This window comes from Ambystoma mexicanum, chromosome 2q (assembly GCF_040938575.1).
Source record: "Ambystoma mexicanum isolate Mex_15411 chromosome 2q, UKY_AmexF1_1, whole genome shotgun sequence".
Classification (NCBI taxonomy): Eukaryota; Metazoa; Chordata; class Amphibia; order Caudata; family Ambystomatidae; genus Ambystoma; species Ambystoma mexicanum.
This window is the reverse complement of record NC_090924.1, coordinates 518,646,757-518,667,169: the sequence shown is the minus strand read 5'-3', so window position 1 is coordinate 518,667,169 and position 20,413 is coordinate 518,646,757. Positions and strand designations below refer to the sequence as shown.

At 46.8% G+C, this 20,413-nt stretch overlaps 1 protein-coding gene across 1 annotated transcript in view; it reads right to left on the bottom strand.

Moving 5' to 3' along the window:
- Positions 1–20,413, bottom strand: part of INTS1 (integrator complex subunit 1) — a 2,112,141-nt gene that overhangs the window by 1,953,553 nt on the left and 138,175 nt on the right. The window lies entirely within an intron of this gene.

Genomic DNA, 20,413 nt, shown 5'->3' with positions numbered 1-20,413 from the left:
TGCCAAATGATCCATGATGAATTCAAACTTAGAATCACCGGCCATCAACAAGCAATTCTGGTCCAACAAAGCTTGCGCTCAAATAGTAGCAGGGCTCTTGCTCCTGGCCTCATTCCTCAGCTACCTAAAATAAACAAGCTCAAATCTGCAAGATTGTGGCTGGAATGAAACCTACCACTTGTCTTGGTAACAGTTGCCCCTCCAGTATCTTTAAAGGATAGAATGGATGTGCTGGCCCTGTGGGTAACAAAACTGATTAACCTTTCTTTTACGGAAGATAATGTGCCCGGTCTACTCAAGGAAGCCTGGATCACATCTTTATTGAAGAAAACCAATCCACAGCTAAACATTTCAGTCCAATAACTAACATTCCTTTTTTACTGAAGATTATGGATCGTGTTACATACATCCAACTGCAAGAGTTCATTGAAGGTAATGATATCCTCAGCCTGCTGCAATCAGGCTTTAGAGCCAGGCATGGCACGAAGACCACCATGCTGGACCTAAAATCCAATCTTGCCAGCATTGTGGACAAAGGTCAGCCAGCCCTCCTCATGTCATTAGATCTTTCTGCGGCCTTTGACCTGGTTGACCACTCTTTGTTGGTGGCCATATTAGATCGGGCTCACTGTACCAGCATGGCCACACGTTGGATATCATGCTTCCTGGGTCCAAGGAAAGCTAAAGTGGCAATGGATGGCGCCAACTCCCGACCAGCAGCCATTAACTCTGGGGTACATCAGGGGTTGTGTATTTCCCCCACGTTGTTCAACATTTACATTATGCCCCTTCTTGCTCTCCTGGATGACCTGGGTGTTTGGTATAACAAATACGCTGATGACACTCAGGTCATCCTTGAATTGTCAGGCAGCTACACTCAGGACGCTCTTGCCATTAATTCAATCTATGAGTTTATCCAGGCATGGATGGCAACCAATTCCCTTTCTCTCATTACCAACAAAACTGAGTTGCTCATTCTTGCCACAGGGCAAAGACTCAAAAAACTTCACACTGACTATGAGAGCTTTACCATCTCTGACGGCAAAATTATAGTAGCCAGTAGTGTCAAGACATTGAACGTTATTCTGGATTCCAAACTTACCATGAAGCCACAGGTCACTAACATTCGGGCCACAAAAGGTTACATTACTAAACTGCTAAACTACATTCGCCCATACATCTCTTTCAGCAATAGATCTATGCTCGCCAATGTCCTAGTGAACTCACTCCTTGACTATTGCACTAGCCTGTTGCTAGGCACATCTCAAGATAACATCAAGGCACTCCAAGTGACGCAAATGGTGCTGTGCGGCCTGTCCACGGCTTATCCCAGAGAGATCATGTTACCGAGGCCAGGAGTGGCTGCCCATAAAACATCATGTTACACAAACTTTTCTCCCTGACCTAAAAGTGTCGGAATAATGAGGCACCTCCATACTTGGCAGACCACCTTACAGCTATCCGGGCGAGTGGGAATCTACAGTCATGAGATTCACACAAGCTGGTGCAACCCAGGGTTAAGCTCACCAGATTTGGTGGAACCATCTTTGACGTCCAAGCATCTTCAGCTTGGAATAAGCTCCCGCTGGATCTGAGACTGGCAAATTCTCTCAAGGAACTTACCAAGTCTCACCCGTTCAACCTCAAACCAGGTTCAGCACCTTATATTTCAGCTACGCCCTTTCTCATGACAGCCCCAGCTCTTGCTTTTTTCATTGTACGTTGTACGTAGGGCGCATTATAAAAATGGAATCAGTTAATAAATAGATGTCCCCTCAGCCAAGTCGAGGACGGAAAACCAGAGAGAAGTTAGCCAGGTGACAACTGTCGCTGTCCCAAAGCCTGTGAAGGGCTCGAACAAGCCAGTGCATGGAGATTATCTGCTTGACGTCCTACTGTAAGAGAGTGCAAATGTCTGATCCATCCAAATTTCCTTCTTCAGCTGCCAAGGCCAAGAAACCTGAATCAGGGTCTGCTGTTGTCTCACCTTCGGGACCATCCTGTGACATTGTGTTCTTCATTAAAAAGGTACTGTCCCGCTCCTCGGTACTGACCTCGGGCTTGCTGCATTATTCCTTTGTCCCTGGGGCTGCATTCAGCTAATCCTTGCACCCCTTCAGGGCCTGCATTGAGCTACATTGGGGCGGACAATCCATTGTGCTCTACCTTGCCTTAGGACACTTGTCCTTGGGGGCAATCCAGCTAGGGAAACTGAATTTCCTTGCCAAAGTAAACTGGACTGTTACCAACCTGCAAACATGAAGAGTTTCTGCTGGACTCTGCTCCTACGATTCCTGAACTTTTTTGCATTGTCTACCTCAGCTCCTAGTCACTGGTGCCCCAGTGTCTCCTCTGCCTTTGTGAGCCTCACCTAAGACAGGGTTGGACTTTCTAAAATAGGCTAAGCTAAAATTATACAAAGTTATCTAAGTTTCTATAATTTTGCATATATGTTTCAGGAGGTTTTATTATGTGATTTATTACCTTTAGTGCTATTCTGAAGTATCTAACTCTGAATATTGCAACTGTTCTCCTATTATATTATTGAGTGATGGTACTTGTGTATTAAAATAAATGCCCATTTTCAATCTAGCTACTAGTGTATACAAGTATCCTTGAACTAAGTGTATGCTCAGAGTTCTGTGTGGCTCACTACAGCCCTCCTAAGATAAGCCTGGTTGCTCAGCCATTGCTACCAAACCTTTAGGTAGTACAGGCTAAACCTAAGGGGTGTAACCCTGTTCACCAAGGTGGGCTTTTTAAAGTCCTGTCCTAAACTGGACTTTACACACAAAAAAACTAACATCCCCCACTGCAGTGTCTTAACTATAGCTGGTGAAACAGATCATCCCAGTGACGTCTGCTTGAGACCATTGCTTGGGCAGTCACGATTGCATTGGACGCATGTGCAACCTTGCGTGTGGCACCAGAAAGATGCAGGAAGCCATCATTCCAAGAAGGCACATAACCATTCGGACAGTTATGTGACGACCAGCTGTGTAACTGGAAATTTGCAACAGCATGTTTTGTATTCTTTCCTCAGAGAGAAAAACAAAGGTGCTGCTTCTATGAATTATTGCACCCAGAAATTGTTTGGTCGGACTGGAAATGAGACTTGATTTTTTTTTTCGTTGATTGAAAAACCCAGTTGAAACAGTAGGTTGATTGTGTTCTGGGTGTGTTCCCGACACATTTGTGGTGTGTCCCCTGTTATTAGCCAGTCGTCCAGAAAAATGTACACTGGAATGGATTGCCTGAGCAAGAGGGCTGCCACAACTGCTAGCACCTTTGTGTACACTCGAGGGGCTGTGATTATACAAATTGGTTTCATTTAGCCGAAATCCTGAGTTGCCTTCGCAATTGCCCGCAGCTCAACTGAGCTTTGCAATATCATATTGACTTACATATGCTGTAAACTGACTGCTCCAACTGCCACCAAACACAGACTTGCCATCCCGATATCCACCACTGAAGAACATTGTTCACATACTGACAACTGCTGCGCCCATTACTGTTTGCACCAACCCTCTGACCGCCGCTCATAAGCCAACTTTCATCGCATATCACTGGAACTCATTACACATGCTTGGAATTGCCTACGGCGAGCATTGCTTCTGATCTGCCCTAGCATGCTGCCCACTCTAGCGCTCACTGTACCTATTGTCTGTGGCTACAACCTAGCCAGTCCCCTGCCTTGATGCTAAACAGCCTACTGCACACTGTGCGCTACCGGTGACCGTATTGACACTGCCGATTACTGCACCCATTGCTTTTACTATGCCCCCAGTCCAATTATCCTATTGAGATTGAAGTGCATTTTAGCCCACTGTGACCCATGTATATGTTAGCCTATTGTGATTGAAGTGCTTCTAGCCCAGTGTGATCCAGGTGTATAATAGCCTACAACGCCCTGCAGTGCACCTGCCTATTGTGATTTAGACGTTCTAGCCAGTTGTGGTCCCAGTATGATTACAGCATGTAGTACTTAAAATACACCCCAATCATACCTTACCCAGCATCCAGCCACCCCGGCGCATCACACGCCCAGCCACCTTTGCCCTCTCTCTGCAACCATGCTAGGCTGGCTATTCATAATCATGTTCCCATACTGCCTCATTCCCAGCAACACCCCTTGCACTGGCAACCATTTTCAAGCCTTTAGAAATGGCCTATCCAGCTTGGCATGCCCTAGACACTTCCCAACGCCTTGCCCCACTCCTTTCCTCGCAACCACACAACCATTTCCCACGCTCACTAGCTTCACACACAACCCTAATCAGACCAATAGAGAGAACCTGCCTCCAGTCATGAAACCACTGACGCCTTAGTTCTTTCTAATACTCACCCTATCACAGGCATAGATAGAACATCGCGCCTTAGATCACGTACACAACACATCTATAGGCTCCCCCCTATCATACATAGGACATCACAAACACCTAACTCTAACCACGTCAGACAAAAAATAAATAAATCATATAGTCCACCTACCATCCTGACTACTACCAAAATGCCAAAGTCCACCCAACCTCCAAAATCCACCACAGCTCCAACATCCATGCCACTGTCTTATCCCAAAAGCGCCCTCATAAACGCTCGTTCTTTAGGAGCACATGCCATTGAAATTCACAATCTTATCCCAGAACACAATCTAGACCTGTTGATAACTGAAGCCTGGCTCCACCAAGCATCAGGACTCCTGCTAGCATTAGCCATACCTCCCGATTATAATATCTTCAGAGCTGACAGAACCCACACCATAGGAGGTGGTGTAGCCATCATAGCCAGAAATAACATACAACTTAGATCTAGCCCAATCGAAAACATACCAGCCGATGAACTTCTGCTTATCAAATTGGCTGTGAATAACAAAACCACAATTAACATCATAGTGGTTTACAAAATGCCCAGTACCACTAGCCAAATATAATGTATTCTTCTTGGAGACCTAAATCTAGGACTTAATGATGACTTAGACCCCAAAGCTTCCAACCTATACTCAGCTCTTAAGGACATGAACTTCACTCAGCAAGTGAATGTTCCAACACATGTCAAAGGTAGATCCCTGGACTGGACCTCATCACTTAATACCAATTGTTACACATCGCCGCAAGTGGTCTTTATGGGCACGGTCCCGCTTGTGCGGCACTCTACTTACGAACAGTTCCAAGATGGATGCCCGTGATTCTCCCCATTCTGCTTGTAGCGGTCCAGTTGTTGCACGTTCATTTGACGTACGGCCAACCGCTCACGTGATCCTTTATCCGGAATCGAAGCGAACAGTGCTTTGCGTCGCTTCTGCCTTTGGCGCTCCGTGAGTTCGCTTCTGAGACCTCCTTCTCACTTCTGCTAGTCAATTCCTCTTGTGCTTACTGTTCCTTTTAACCCTGTTTTTCATCCCCTATTCAGATTCACCCTGCAGCATTCTCCCGCCTCTTTCTCAGTCTGCCATCCCTGGCAGACCTATTTTGATTCCCGTTCCTGCCAGACTTCCATTACAGTAAGTTCAGTTCCGTGAGGGCTCCCCTTCCTTTCGATTAGGATTCTTACTTGCTGGTTTCCTTCCAGAGTCTCCCGAAGCTTCACAACTCCTCCGATCTCCAGTTCTGAACGTTATTCCTCTAACTTCGTTCCTTCGTTGGTGAGAGGATTACTTTCTGTTTCCCATTCTCTTCTTTCTCCTTGATCTCTACTCTAACCTTCTATTTTCTTCCTCTCCCGTGTACCTAGAAGAAGCCTCCCGAGTGACATCCTGGTTCTGCCTTCGGAGACGCTTACTCTTCAAACTTCTTCCCGATCCGTACGAGTGGAACTCGTCCAGGTTTTTCTTCCCTTAGAGGGTTTCCATGGGAGTCCTGCCCTCTCCCCTGGGTCACTTTACCCTGGGTGGAGAGGCAAGGGCTCTCGCAGGGGAGCCTTCCCAGCTGCATTGGTACTCCCATTTGGAGCAATCGATCTGTCAAGGTGTGCTGGTTGTAGACATTTGTTGTATAATCTGTGCTACAGCGGCTTTAATTATCTGTATACTACAGAGTGTTAACACCAATCTCATTATAGACTCAATCAACCCCCTCAGCTGGACAGACCATCATTGTATCCACTTCACTCTCATCAGTGTGGAACCTCCTTCCCATAAAATTAAAACTACCGACATCATCGAATCCAGAAAATCCCACAAACTTACAGTAGAAAAATTTTCACCAAGCCTTAATAAACACTTTGAAACCATATTAACCAATAATAATGACCCAAACATCATAGCAGACCTCTACCACAAATGCATCACACTCACCATCGATGAAGTAGCACCCATCTCATCCAAAACATGTCGAACCGACAAAAAGAACCAATTTTGGTTCGACAAAACTAATAGCACTGAAAAGAACTAAACGCTCCCTTGAACATGCCCATATCAAACACCCCACCCCTGACTCCGATAAAGCTTTCACGAATGCTAATAAAATCTATAAAGAAGCCACCATCACTCACAAAGCCAACACTTACAACAAACGCATTAGCAACGCTGCCTCAGATTCTAAAGAGCTTTTCGCCATCCTTAGAAAATCCCACCCCCCCCTAACGCCAGCAAAGAATGGTGCACAACCATCCAAGTCACACTCTCAGCCAAAATCATGCTACTACAAAACAAAATTTCCACTAAAAGACAATCGCTAGCAGAAAAAAAACACAACCACACCCCCACCCATCACATCTCCTACAAAGCCTAACACGTCATTCCATTTTGCTCCAGTCACTCAAGAAATGGTGCTGAACACCTTATAAATTACTGTGTAAAATTGTGAAAAATATGTCAACAACAGATTTGTGAATGTGATTTCTGGATGCACGGTTTAAGAGATGCCAGAACTCTGTGAGATGTTCTGGGAAGTAGTAGCGGAAAATATGGGTTTTACACCAAATGCATTTATGCCAAAAGCACAAAACTTCATACTCTTATGCCCATATTCAATGCATACATTTGTACACATTTTCAGATAAACTGGATATTGTGTTCCGGACAAAAAGGGCAAAATTCTGTTGAAAGGAGACACAAGATCCTACAGCGACGAGGTTTGGAGAAGTATCTGCTACACAAAATATGTGATCTATATATGTTATTGTTATATGTATTGTACTAAAAGTATATTTTATGTTCAAAGGGACAAGGGGAGGATTCTCTGACTCATAAACCCACATCATCATGGTGACGCCCTGTTTTCTTCTCCAATCAAGGGAGAGAAGAGACTCCAGCCAATCGCCTACCTAAGAGGCGCGCATAGGATAATACAGCACACACACCCTTTATCATAAGCATAAATAGAGACAGCTAAGACTGAAAAAAGGACCCACAGATTCACCCATAGCAGGTCCTGCAGTCCGCCTTGATTGGCCATCTATCCTTTTTGTGGACCAATCCCTCGCCAGCAGGCGAGCGCCGGCCCACCCACAAAGGAACCCACCCAGAAAGGAACAACTCCTGTCCTGACCCTGTTTACTCTGTGTGCTCACCTTGGAGGAACAGGAGCCCTTTGTCACTGCATGAGCAGTGCCTCACTTCCCAGATGATCCGGAGCTTCATCTGCACTAAAGGTAGGCCCCTTGGCTGTCCTGTCCCCCTTGCTGTGAGCAGTTTTCAGCTTTGGCGAATTTGCTGAAAAAACGCAAGGTAATTCTATATATGCGCATCCGCTCGTTAATAATTTCCATCTGGCTTTAATACAGCCCTAAACACTGCTTTCTCATTGAAAAATGCCGAGACACCATCGCAATCCACGAGGTTTACCCAGTTTAAGATGACCGCCGCCCCACTCCTCCGATGCAGCCTGGCCTCGACTGCCTCCAGGTCCTGCAGTCCGCCTTGATTGGCCATCTATCCTTTTTGTGGACCAATCCCTCGCCGGCAGGCGAGCGCCAGCCCATCCACCCACGAACAAACCCACCCAGAAACTAACAACTCCTGTCCGGACCCTGTCCAGAGCCTACAGAGGCCAGGGCCAGGATGTCATGATCTCTGCTTCCAAAAGATCAGGACTTGCCCGACTCCCTTGGAAGCAGACCCATAACCCCGGTTCCGAGTGCCAGCCAGTCCCAATTGGGACCTTTTGGACCCTGTCCTGGCGCCAGTGGCACCAGGCTCATAAAGATGCCCAGTCCCAGCGCTGGAAGCGCCGGGCTCATAATGCTTGGGTGGACTTACCTGCAGCAGACCATGCTGCTTACTTACCTGCCAGTTGAACCCCTGATCCTCTTCTGTTTGGGACTACTTTTCCTGTTGGGTTGGGCAGGAGCCACTCCCTAGGTTCAGAACACTAGAACTCTTCTGGAAAGCAGGAACTCTTTTCTTACCTAGGTGTGGCTGTGGAAGGAGACACCTAAGCACTACAGGAGGCTATTTAATCCACACCCGATGGATGAATCTTGCTTTGCGTTGTTCTGCATTCTCTGCAGCAGAACGCTCATCGTGTCTTCTGCTTCTGATCCTGGGCCTAAGGGAACAAAGGCTTACCATCCTGGAATCCAGTCTTCAGCAGCACCTGTAAAGACAAAGAAAGAACAGGTTAGCACTACGGTCTTCAGTGGCAGCGCATCTCTTACCTGGTCCATCGGCTGTCACCAACGCCTCGCGCTGCATTCCGGCATCTGCTTACTTACCTGCCAGTTGAATCCCTGATCCTCTTCTGTTTGGGACTACTTTTCCTGTTGGGTGGGGCAGGAGCCACTCCCTAGGTTCAGAACACTAGAACACTTCTGGAAAGCAGGAACTCTTTTCTTACCTAGGTGTGGCTGTGGAAGGAGACACCTAAGCACTACAGGAGGCTATTTAATCCACACCCGATGGATGAATCTTGCTTTGCGTTGTTCTGCATTCTCTGCAGCAGAACGCTCATTGTGTCTTCTGCTTCTGATCCTGGGCCTAAGGGAACAAAGGCTTACCATCCTGGAATCCAGTCTTCAGCAGCACCTGTAAAGACAAAGAAAGAACAGGTTAGCACTACGGTCTTCAGTGGCAGCGCATCTCTTACCTGGTCCATCGGCTGTCACCAACGCCTCGCGCTGCATTCCGGCATCTGAAAGACAAAGGCTTACCTACTCTTCGCATGCTCCGGAGGTCTTCGCACTGCATTCCGGCATCTGAAAGACAAAAGCTTACCAGCTCTTCGCTCGCTCCGGAGGCCTTCGGCGCTGCATCCCGCATCTGAAAGACAAAAGAAGGTGCGTTTAAAGACATTGGGATACTTTATTACTCACGTGCCATTACTCCTTCCCACGCCGAATCCAGTGGGTATTCCAGCACCCTTCAGCTTCTCTAAAGCTCCGAACTGCAAGATAAAAGGGACAGTTAGTGCGCATCGTGAAGCAGGCTACAAGCGCTTACTTACGTGCTTCCAGGCGCTTCTATTCCTCACGCGGGTTCGATCCTCAACTCATCAGCCCGCCATCGCCGGAACCCTGCAAAACAAGAGATATCATTACAAAAGACTTTTAAGACATTTGAAGTGCCCAGAACTTACCGTTCGTGCAGTTAACGACGGACAGCAGTCCTCTGAGGTCAAGAGACCTGCACCCTTATCCAGTGAAGAAACTGGTTACGGCACCCTGCCCCGAGGCAGATGGAGAGCTCGGCGTTCACTTACCTAAGGTGAGGGCGTTAACCTTTGGGGTTCTACAGGAGAAGAGAAAGGGAAGAGGAGAGAGGCACCCAATAACCCCAGTTCATTAATCCCATATTTTCTATCTGCAGACATCTTACTCTTCGAGTCAGACATACAGTGCACAGAGGTCCAGCCCAAAGAGCCAACCGTGTGTTACACATCACCTTTGAAGATACGGCATTCACCCAGTCAAGACCGGCGCCTCTGCGGGAATCAGGTGAGCATTACAGAATGCAAAGCCTACCGCAAAACTCCCACCCAGGCGCTATGGAAACCTCGGATACCGACCAACTAGCCCAGTTACTTGGGGAACTAAGAGCAGAAGTGCATGCAGCCCGTCAGGAAACGGATGCTCTAAGAAGGGAACTGATTATTTCCAAGGAGCGAACAGACTATCTCGCTAGACAATTGCTACAGTCACAAGCCGGACAAACTCTGTTACCCGCATCAGGGGCAAATCTTCCTTCAACATCCTCTACGAACCCAGTGCAGATCAACCTACCTGGGAATGTACCTCTGGCTCCGCCCGAACGATTTTCTGGTGACCCAAAGAGGTTTGCAGTATTTATTAATCAGTGCCGGTTGCACTTCTTATGCCGGCCAGCAGCCTTTCCAACTGATCAAGCTAAGGTAGCTTTCGTACCTTAGTGGCAATGTGGCAGACTGGTCGATCCCTCTAGTTAATCAAGATGATCCGGTTCTCCATGATTTTCAAGCTTTTCAGCTCAGTATGGAAAAACTGTTTGCAAGACATTCACAGGGGCAGGCCTTGGACAATGAGCTCCTTTCATTGCGACAGGGTAATCAAGACCTTTTGGCTTATATTGCGTCTTTCAACAGACTGATAGTGGAAACTCGATGGCCTGAGGACAAAAGGATTACGCTGCTTTATAGAGGTCTACGTGGAGAGCTCAAAGATGTGTTAGCCCAAGTAGTGAATCCCCCGCAAGACTGTTCGGACTATATTGACTTAGTCGTTCAAATTGACCACAGACTGCAGAACAGGAAGGCCGATCGTTCCAAGTTTGATGCTCGAGTATTTTCCAAACCACCAACTCCTACCAAAGGAGTAGACTCCGGGGAACCCATGCAAATAGGGGGCCTGAAAGGACCACTAACACAAAAGGAGCGGGAAAGGAGAAAACAGCTGCAATTATGCCTCTATTGCAGAAACTCGGGGCACTTTCTTTGAGACTGTCCGGTGAAACCAGCCAAGAAGGCAGTAGGAGCTGCAGTTACCAGGGTCACAAACTCTGAGCAGGGAAACAACCTCGCCCGACAAGAATAGAGGTCCTCTTGCCGAGCGTTAAAACCAGTTCTGTGACCTCGCATTTCGTGATACCTATGGTCCTCGTTAGCCCTGAACATCCGGATCGATTACATGCGATTTAAGCTTACATCGACAGCGGTGCCATCGGCAATTATGTGGATCATGAAATGGTTTTGAGGATGAATCTGACTCTTTGTCCAAAGGCTGTAAAGGACGTCATTACTACGGTGGATGGTACGGAGATAGCCTCCGGACCAGTAACGCATACCACCCAAGAAGTGACGCTAGTAAGTCAAGATGGACACCATGAGAAGATCGTGTTCGATGTGATCAAGGCCCCTCAGTTCCAGATTATTCTAGGAATTCCTTGGTTAGAGAAGCACAATCCTCAGATCGATTGGCGAGCAAGAACGGTTCAGTCTCCAGAATGTGTCTCTACTCGTCACCCTCGACCTGGTGTTGCACTGGCAGCAATTTCCTCTGAGGCTCCCCAGTTACCTCCTGAATACCTAGAATTCCAAGATGTTTTCCGGAAGGATCAGGCTAACTCTCTACCTCCTCATAGGTCTTATGACTGCCAGATAGACCAGATACCTGGATCTACTCCTCCTTGTAGTAGAATTTATGCCCTCACCGAGCCTGAGAATCTTCACCTCCGACAATACCTGGATCAATACCTAACGAATGGGTTTATTCGTCCTTCCAAGTCCCCTGCTTCCTCAGCTTTGTTCTTCGTTCCAAAAAAAGAAGGGGACCTTAGAACTTGTATAGATTATCGCGCCCTGAACCAGATCACCGTTAAGAATAGATATCCGTTACCTTTGATCCCTGAACTCCTGGACCAAGTCAGAAAAGCATGCATATATACAAAGCTGGATCTTAGAGGAGCCTACCACTTGGTACGAGTAAAAGAGGGCGATGAATGGAAGACGGCCTTCCGCACCAAGTATGGGCTATTTGAATATCAGGTCATGCCCTTCGGACTTTGCAATGCCCCGGCCGCCTTTCAATATTTTATGAACGATGTCCTCAGAGAGCTCATAGATGTGTGTGTTGTTGTTTACATTGACGACATCCTCGTTTATTCTTCATCGGAAACTGAACATCGGAAACACGTGAAAATGGTCCTCGAGAGATTGCGTCAACACAAACTTTTCGCTAAGTTGGAAAAATGTGTTTTCAACGTGACTGAAGTTGAATTCTTGGGATTCATATTATCACCTAACGGAGTGCGTATAGATTCAAAGAAGGTCGATGCAATTCTCAAATGGCCATCGCCATCCTCCGTAAAAGGTGTTCAAAGCATGTTAGGCTTCGCTAACTTTTACCGCAGGTTAATCCCCGAATTCTCTCGAATAGTCCAGCCAATCAACGCCTTGTTAAAGAAAAACAAACGTTTTGAATGGTCTACCGAGGCGGAACAAGCTTTCCAGAATTTGAAGACTAGATTTATCTCTGCACCGATCTTAAAACATCCTCGCCCAGAACTCCCCTACATCGTTGAAACTGATGCTTCGAGCCTTGCCATGGGGGCAGTTCTATCACAAAAGGACCAATAACCAAACAGTTGCATCCCGTGGCATTTTGGTCCCGCAAATTCTCGCCTCCTGAAATCAATTACACTATTACTGATAAGGAACTTCTAGCTATCAAGTCCGCCTTTAAGGCTTGGCGGCATTATCTTCTGGGGGCCCGACACACCGTTACTGTGATTACAGGTCACCGAAACCTGCAATATTTGAAAACCGCAAAAGCTCAATCCTCTAGGCAACTCCGTTGGGCACTATTCTTTGCCGAGTTTGACTTCATAATTACCTATCGACCTGGTACAAAAAACGGTAAAGCTGATGCCCTTTCTCGGATGGAAGTGGAAGAACATTTGATCAATCCTAAACCTGTACCTATCATTCCCGAACAAAGAATTCTAGGTGTAATCGCCACACAATCCATAGAGGAGGTTCAGGATAAAGCCAGGCTACTGGTAACTCCAGCAGACATACAGAATTGGCATCTGCAGGGAAAGGACTTTACGGTGAAGGACAACCTATTATATTTCCAAGAACGGTTATACCTGCCCAGCACAGATTTACAGAAAAAGGTAATCTCTTGTTATCACGATTCTTTAATGGAAGGACATCCCGGTATGACCAAGACCTCGGAAAAGATCAAGCGCTACTTCTGGTGGCCGTCTTGGAAAAAAGATATCAGAGACTTTATAATGTCCTGTGGAGTATGCGCCCAAAACAAGAGTCAAAAGGAAAAACCAGCCGGCCTCTTACGCCCTATTGACATCCCGCCTCGCCCTTGGCATACGCTTTCTATGGACTTCATCACCGATCTACCTCCATGCTCCGGATACAATACGATCCTAGTAATCGTGGACCTATTCTCCAAGATGGCGCATTTCATTCCACTCAAGGGCTTACCAACAGCAGCAACTCTGGCCCGAGAATTTCTCGAAAACATCGTCCGACTGCACGGTTTTCCTTCAGTTCTAATTTCGGATCGAGGTAGTCAATTTATTTCTCATTTTTGGCGAAGTTGCTGTCGGTCGGCTCAAATTGATGTGAGACTTTCGACCAGCCACCACCCTCAAACCGACGGACAAACCGAGAGGACCAATCAAACTCTGGAACAGTATTTGCGCTGCATGCTACAACAAACTGAAAAAACTTGGAAAGATATCCTTTGGATAGCCGAATATGCCTACAATAACTCTGTCCACTCGGGAACTGGGAAGACCCCGTTTTTTCTTTTATACGGTAGTCACCCTCAAACCTCGGAGTTGGATCCACTCCAAGATCTTGGAACACCAGCAGTAGACCATCTGCATTCTACAATCACCCAAGCCTTTAAGGAAGCCGTTTCTCACCTTCAAAGGGCTAAAGAACAATACAAGAAAGGAGCAGACCAACATCGGAAGGAAGCCACCCAATATCAAGTAGGAGATCAAGTCTGGTTATCCACCAAATATCTACCTCTAAAAGGACCACGCACATTCAACCCAAGATACCTTGGTCCCTATTCCATCACTACCATAGTAAATCCAGTAGCGGTCAAGTTGGACTTGCCCCCTCACATGAAGATACATCCGGTCTTCCACGTCTCTCTATTAAAACCCGTGCAACCTCAAACCCGACTAACTACATCTCCAAAACCTATTCTAGTTGATGGAGAACTGGAGTTTGAAGTCAAAAGCATCCTGGATTCCAAGAACTCCAAATCTAAACTATTTTACCTGATTGACTGGAAATGCTACGGTCCCCAAGAAAGATCCTGGGAACCTGCAGAATATGTCCACGCGCCTCGTCTAATCAAAAGATTTCATCGAACATTTCCTAACAAGCCCAAACCCCTGGAGAAGCCCGGTTTGGGAGGGGCCTTGAGGGGGGGTGCTGTCAGGATCTCTGCTTCCAAAAGATCAGGACTTGCTCGACTCCCTTGGAAGCAGACCCATAACCCCGGTTCCGAGTGCCAGCCAGTCCCAATTGGGACCTTTTGGACCCTGTCCTGGCGCCAATGGCACCAGGCTCATAAAGATGCCCAGTCCCAGCGCTGGAAGCGCCGGGCTCATAATGCTTGGGTGGACTTACCTGCAGCAGACCATGCTGCTTACTTACCTGCCAGTTGAACCCCTGATCCTCTTCTGTTTGGGACTACTTTTCCTGTTGGGTGGGGCAGGAGCCACTCCCTAGGTTCAGAACACTGGAACTCTTCTGGAAAGCAGGAACTCTTTTCTTACCTAGGCGTGGCTGTGGAAGGAGACACCTAAGCACTACAGGAGGCTATTTAAACCACACCCGATGGATGAATCTTGCTTTGCGTTATTCTGCATTCTCTGCAGCAGAACGCTCATCGTGTCTTCTGCTTCTGATCCTGGGCCTAAGGGAACAAAGGCTTACCATCCTGGAATCCAGTCTTCAGCAGCACCTGTAAAGACAAAGAAAGAACAGGTTAGCACTACGGTCTTCAGTGGCAGCGCATCTCTTACCTGGTCCATCGGCTGTCACCAACGCCTCGCGCTGCATTCCGGCATCTGAAAGACAAAGGCTTACCTACTCTTCGCATGCTCCGGAGGTCTTCGCACTGCATTCCGGCATCTGAAAGACAAAAGCTTACCAGCTCTTCGCTCGCTCCGGAGGCCTTCGGCGCTGCATCCCGCATCTGAAAGACAAAAGAAGGTGCGTTTAAAGACATTGGGATACTTTATTACTCACGTGCCATTACTCCTTCCCACGCCGAATCCAGTGGGTATTCCAGCACCCTTCAGCTTCTCTAAAGCTCCGAACTTGTACCTGCAAGATAAAAGGGACAGTTAGTGCGCATCGTGAAGCAGGCTACAATCGCTTACTTACGTGCTTCCAGGCGCTTCTATTCCTCACGCGGGTTCGATCCTCAACTCTCATCAGCCCGCCATCCGCCCTCGCCGGAACCCTGCAAAACAAGAGATATCATTACAAAAGACTTTTAAGACATTTGAAGTGCCCAGAACTTACCGTTCGTGCAGTTAACGACGGACAGCAGTCCTCTGAGGTCAAGAGGCCTGCACCCTTATCCAGTGAAGAAACTGGTTACGGCACCCTGCCCCAAGGCAGATGGAGAGCTCGGCGTTCACTTACCTAAGGTGAGGGCGTTAACCTTTGGGGTTCTACAGGAGAAGAGAAAGGGAAGAGGAGAGAGGCACCCAATAACCCCAGTTCATTAATCCCATATTTTCTATCTACAGACATCTTACTCTTCGAGTCAGACATACAGTGCACAGAGGTCCAGCCCAAAGAGCCAACCGTGTGTTACACATCACCTTTGAAAATACGGCATTCACCCAGTCAAGACCGGCGCCTCTGCGGGAATCAGGTGAGCGTTACACAGGAACTCTGCCCGAGAAACTGAAATCTGCATCTGTTAAATGGGTAAGAAGCCCTAATTCGACCCCGAGCCACGCGAAAACACCCTTTCCACGCGCACACCTTACCAAAGTCAATTGTCAGCTATTTAGACCCATTGTTCTCTGATGTGAAATCCACCCATCTGTGCCTGCTGTTCTGTGCCCCTAACAGTTGTACTACGTGTCGCTTCCATGACAACGACACGCTTCACATCTGCCCATATACTTTTGTCGTGTATGCCATGCTGATTACCCACCTACGATCTACCCGAATGTATTGCAGCTTATCATGACTGTTATTAGGTTGGCACCAGCTTCTTTAAAACGTGTCATTTCTTTAAAACTGTATTCACTGCCATGCGCACACTCCCTCACGTATGTGCAGCCTAGCTCATCAGTCTAAAAACGTGTGCACAACTCATCACATTCAGCCTGCTGGGATCATATCCAGCCCACCGTAACTAGCTGTTGCCTTGTCTCTAGCCCTGAACCCTCGTTTCTGCATTAGCGTCCGTAGTATGGTATCAGCCGCCTGCACATGATTCTGCATTTAGCACGCTACCATTGCACTTAGCATTAACAGTCTGCATTGTGCCTTCCATACCTTGGATTCTGCATCTGTATTTGGCCTCTGCACCTTTTCGTACTTAGCATTTGTCCATTGTATTGACTATGAGCTGACTGTATTGAGCCTGCTACACCCCTAATTTTGCATTTAGCTCTTTACCATTATACTTAACCTCTGTGCCTGACTTTGAATCTTGCCTGTGTATCCAGCTTTCTGTGCCCGATTTTATACTTAGCATTCTGCCACTGTACTTAGCAAGTATATATATATATATATATAGATATATATATATATATATATATATATGGATTGCTATACCTAACAGCTGCATTGTGCACCCAGCTGCCCTCTGATCGTTTGATTTCCACCATACTGTATACGACTACTGCACTGCTTCTTGCTACCATCTAAATGTTGTATTTAGCTCCCAGCTACTCTGCCATTTAAATATCGCATCTAGCACCTTGCTTCCTACCTCTTGAATGTTACACCTAGCACCTAGCTACCTACCATTTGAATGTCGCACCTAGCTACTTACCATTTGCAGGTTGTATTTGAATGTTGTACCTAGCACATAGCAACCCTACCATTTGAATGTTGTATTTAGCTCCCAGCTACTCTGCCATTTAAATATCGCATTTAGCTCCTAGCTACCGACCATATGAAGGTCGCACCTAGCTACTTACCATTTGCAGGTTGTATTTGAATGTTGTACCTAGCACCTAGCTACCCTACCATTTAGATGTTGTATTTGGCTCCTAGCTACTTTGCCATTTAAAGATCGCTTTCAGCTCCTAGCTACCCTCCATTGGAATATCACATTTGGATCCTAGCTACCCTGTCTATCAATTCATACGCCCCTCTCACGCCCAACAGAATGTTCCTACCAGGCATTACTCAGTACTCAGTAACCAGCTTCCCAAGATTCACTCGTAGCCTTGCCCCTACAGGCACTATACCCAATCTCACTATGTATTATGCCCACCCCCTACTACTATCCACACCCTCTCCCACTCTGCCCTACCTCGCTACACTGTGTAGTCTATCTGACAGAAATGCCAGACTAAATGCCAGACTACCCAAACTATATGAGCCACATGCCAGGGATTCCGCCCAGACTAACCGGACCCATCCCTCTATGCACACAAGCACTCCCACCAACTGTCCAAGTGATAGATCCAAGCATAACCTAACCAATACCATGACCAAGCACAAAAACCATACCGCAGCCACTCTACCTACTAACACCAACACTATCGCCCCACCCATAAGAGGCGCTTTAATCAGACTTCATTCTAACAGAAGAACTAGATTTTCTAGCCATCACTGAGTCGTGGCTCTATGCAGCCGCCGGCCCAGCTCTCTCACTAGCAATCCCCGACGACTATACTATCCTTCGAGTGGACAGAACAGAATCCAGAGGCGGAAGCCTCGCCATAATAGCCAAAACACACCTCAACATTAGACTTGACAGCGCTAATAACCTTCCTTCGTGCAAATCACTCACTGCCAAAATGCCCACGGCCAACTCCCAAACTATCACCATTCACCTACTTTACAGACTTCCTGGCCCCTAGGCTCCTTCGAGGAAGTCCTCACCACCATCCTCACTAACAACCTAAAAAACACCTCTCAGAGCCTCATTCTAGGAGACTTCAACCTAGGCTTCAAAGAACCCAAAGACCCCCAGGCTACCCTCATCAATAATACCCTGTCAGAATTAAGCTTCACCCAAAGGGTGTCCACCCCCACACCGAACCCTCATAGATGACTACAACAAAATCATGCACATGGCCCTAGAATCTATTGCTTCGCTAAAATTAAGAAAATCCAAACCGAAAAAACACCTGAACACCTGGTTCTCTGTCCACCTTAAAGCCCTCAGATTAGAGAAACAAAAAAAAGGAACTAGCCTGGAGACTTTCAACAACAGATAGCAACAAGCTGATCCTCAATAAAATAGCCTCCGTATACAAAAAATAAATCATAACCGCTAAGCAAGAATCTTACAACTCAAGAATATCACAAGCCAAATCCAGTACTAAAGAACTGTTCATGATCATTAAAGAGCTGGAAACATCCATCCCAGTCCAAGAGACATGCATGAAAGATAAACAATGGTGCACTAGCGTCCAAAACGCCCTCTCTAACTAAGTCACAGGCCTACAAACTAAAATCAATAACAAAAAAGAATCCCTAACCAACTCTACCAATACCAAACCTCTACCAACCCCACCAACACTTCCCTTCATCTCACACCCCAGAACCCAACATCCAACCCGCTTACCCGCTTCAGCTTCTCCAAAGTCTCCACACTAGAAGTGGAAAAAATCATCCTGAGTCTCAAACCGTCAAATTGCCAAGGTGACCCCTGCCCGTCACAAATTCTTAAAGATGTGGCATGAGACCTCTCACCGTTCATTACCAAACTCATTAACGCCTCCTTTGCCTCAGGCATCATCCCTAACAATCTAAAAGAATCATGGGTCCTCCCCCTACTCAAAAAACCATCCCTCGACCCCTCTATACCCACTAACTACAGACCCATTACCACCGTTCCATTCCTCCTCAAAATACTAGATAGGACAGCTTATCTACAAATTCAAAAATACCTTGAACTGAACCATCTCCTGGGAATCCGACAATCTGGCTTCAGACCCCAACATAGGACAGAGACAGCCCTCATCGATCTCAAGGCCCAAATTGACACCCTAAGAGACGATGGGAAAACTGCTCTACTGCTCTTGTTGGACCTTTCTGCAGCATTTGATCTAGTAGATCACAAAATTCTCTGCAAACACCTGGACTCGGCTGCCCACTTCTCTCAAGAAGCCATTAATTGGATTGAGTCGTTCTTGAGCAACAGATCTATGTGTGTTTTCTCTACCACAGCATCAGCTGACCCCATCCCCATCACTTGCGGAGTCCCGCAGGGATCATACGTCTCCCCCACACTGTACAACGTGTTCACTAAGCCCCTTTTTGATGATCTTGACGGTCTGGGTATCACCTACACTAACTACGCAGATGATACCCAGATCCTCATCCCGCTGACGTGAGATTACAACAGGTATTTGGCCTTGGTGAACAGGGTATATCTCACCATCCAGGCATGGATGGCCTCCCACAGTCTATGCCTGAATGTTGACAAAACAGAACTCATCATCCTCGGATCCACCACTAACCTAAACAAACTGGATAACAACTACTCCAGTTTCCTCATAGACGGCAATTCTATCAAGGTAGCCAAGGAGGTGAAAACCCTTGGTATCTACACCTAGAGTCCACCCTCTCTTTCCACAAACAGGTCAGTTCCATGGCCTCCTCTACAGCCTACACCTGTAAGCTCATAAGAGCAGCCAAACCCTTCCTATCTACCCAAAGTTGTGTTACCCTTGCCAGAGCCCTTGTACTCTCAAAATTAGACTACTGTAACGCCCTCTATGTCGGAGCCACCAAATAAGTTACAAATAAAATTCAGACACTGCAAAACAATGCTCTCACGCAGTGCTTTGCATCCCCAAGAGACAACATATCTCCAACCTCAGGAGAGCCCATAACTGGCTCACTACCACTGACAAAATAATGCTCAAAGTAGCATCCCTAACTCACAAATGCCTTAATAATGACACCCCCCAATACTTAGTTGACAGAATAACAAGACACACCCCATACAGGCCATCCAGAACTGCCAATGCTAACCTGCTCACAGTGCCTAGGTTCAAACGAATCAAAACAGGCGGCAACAGCTTCCAAGTGAAAGCAGCCCAACACTGGAAATCCCTACCATCCGCCTTAAGGTCATCTCAATCCTACCCCCACTTTAGACGCAATTACATTAATTGGATAAAGAACAATGACAGATAATGTACCCTGCCTCCGAAGCCTGTAAATATGTATATCTGTAAATTTGTCCTCATCACATATATTGCATATACTGTAACTGTTACCATTTGTGTACTCACTGTAATTACTGTACAGCATTGTAACCAAGCTGAGAATAACCTTTATGCTCCTGCGCCCTTATACCTTCTGGT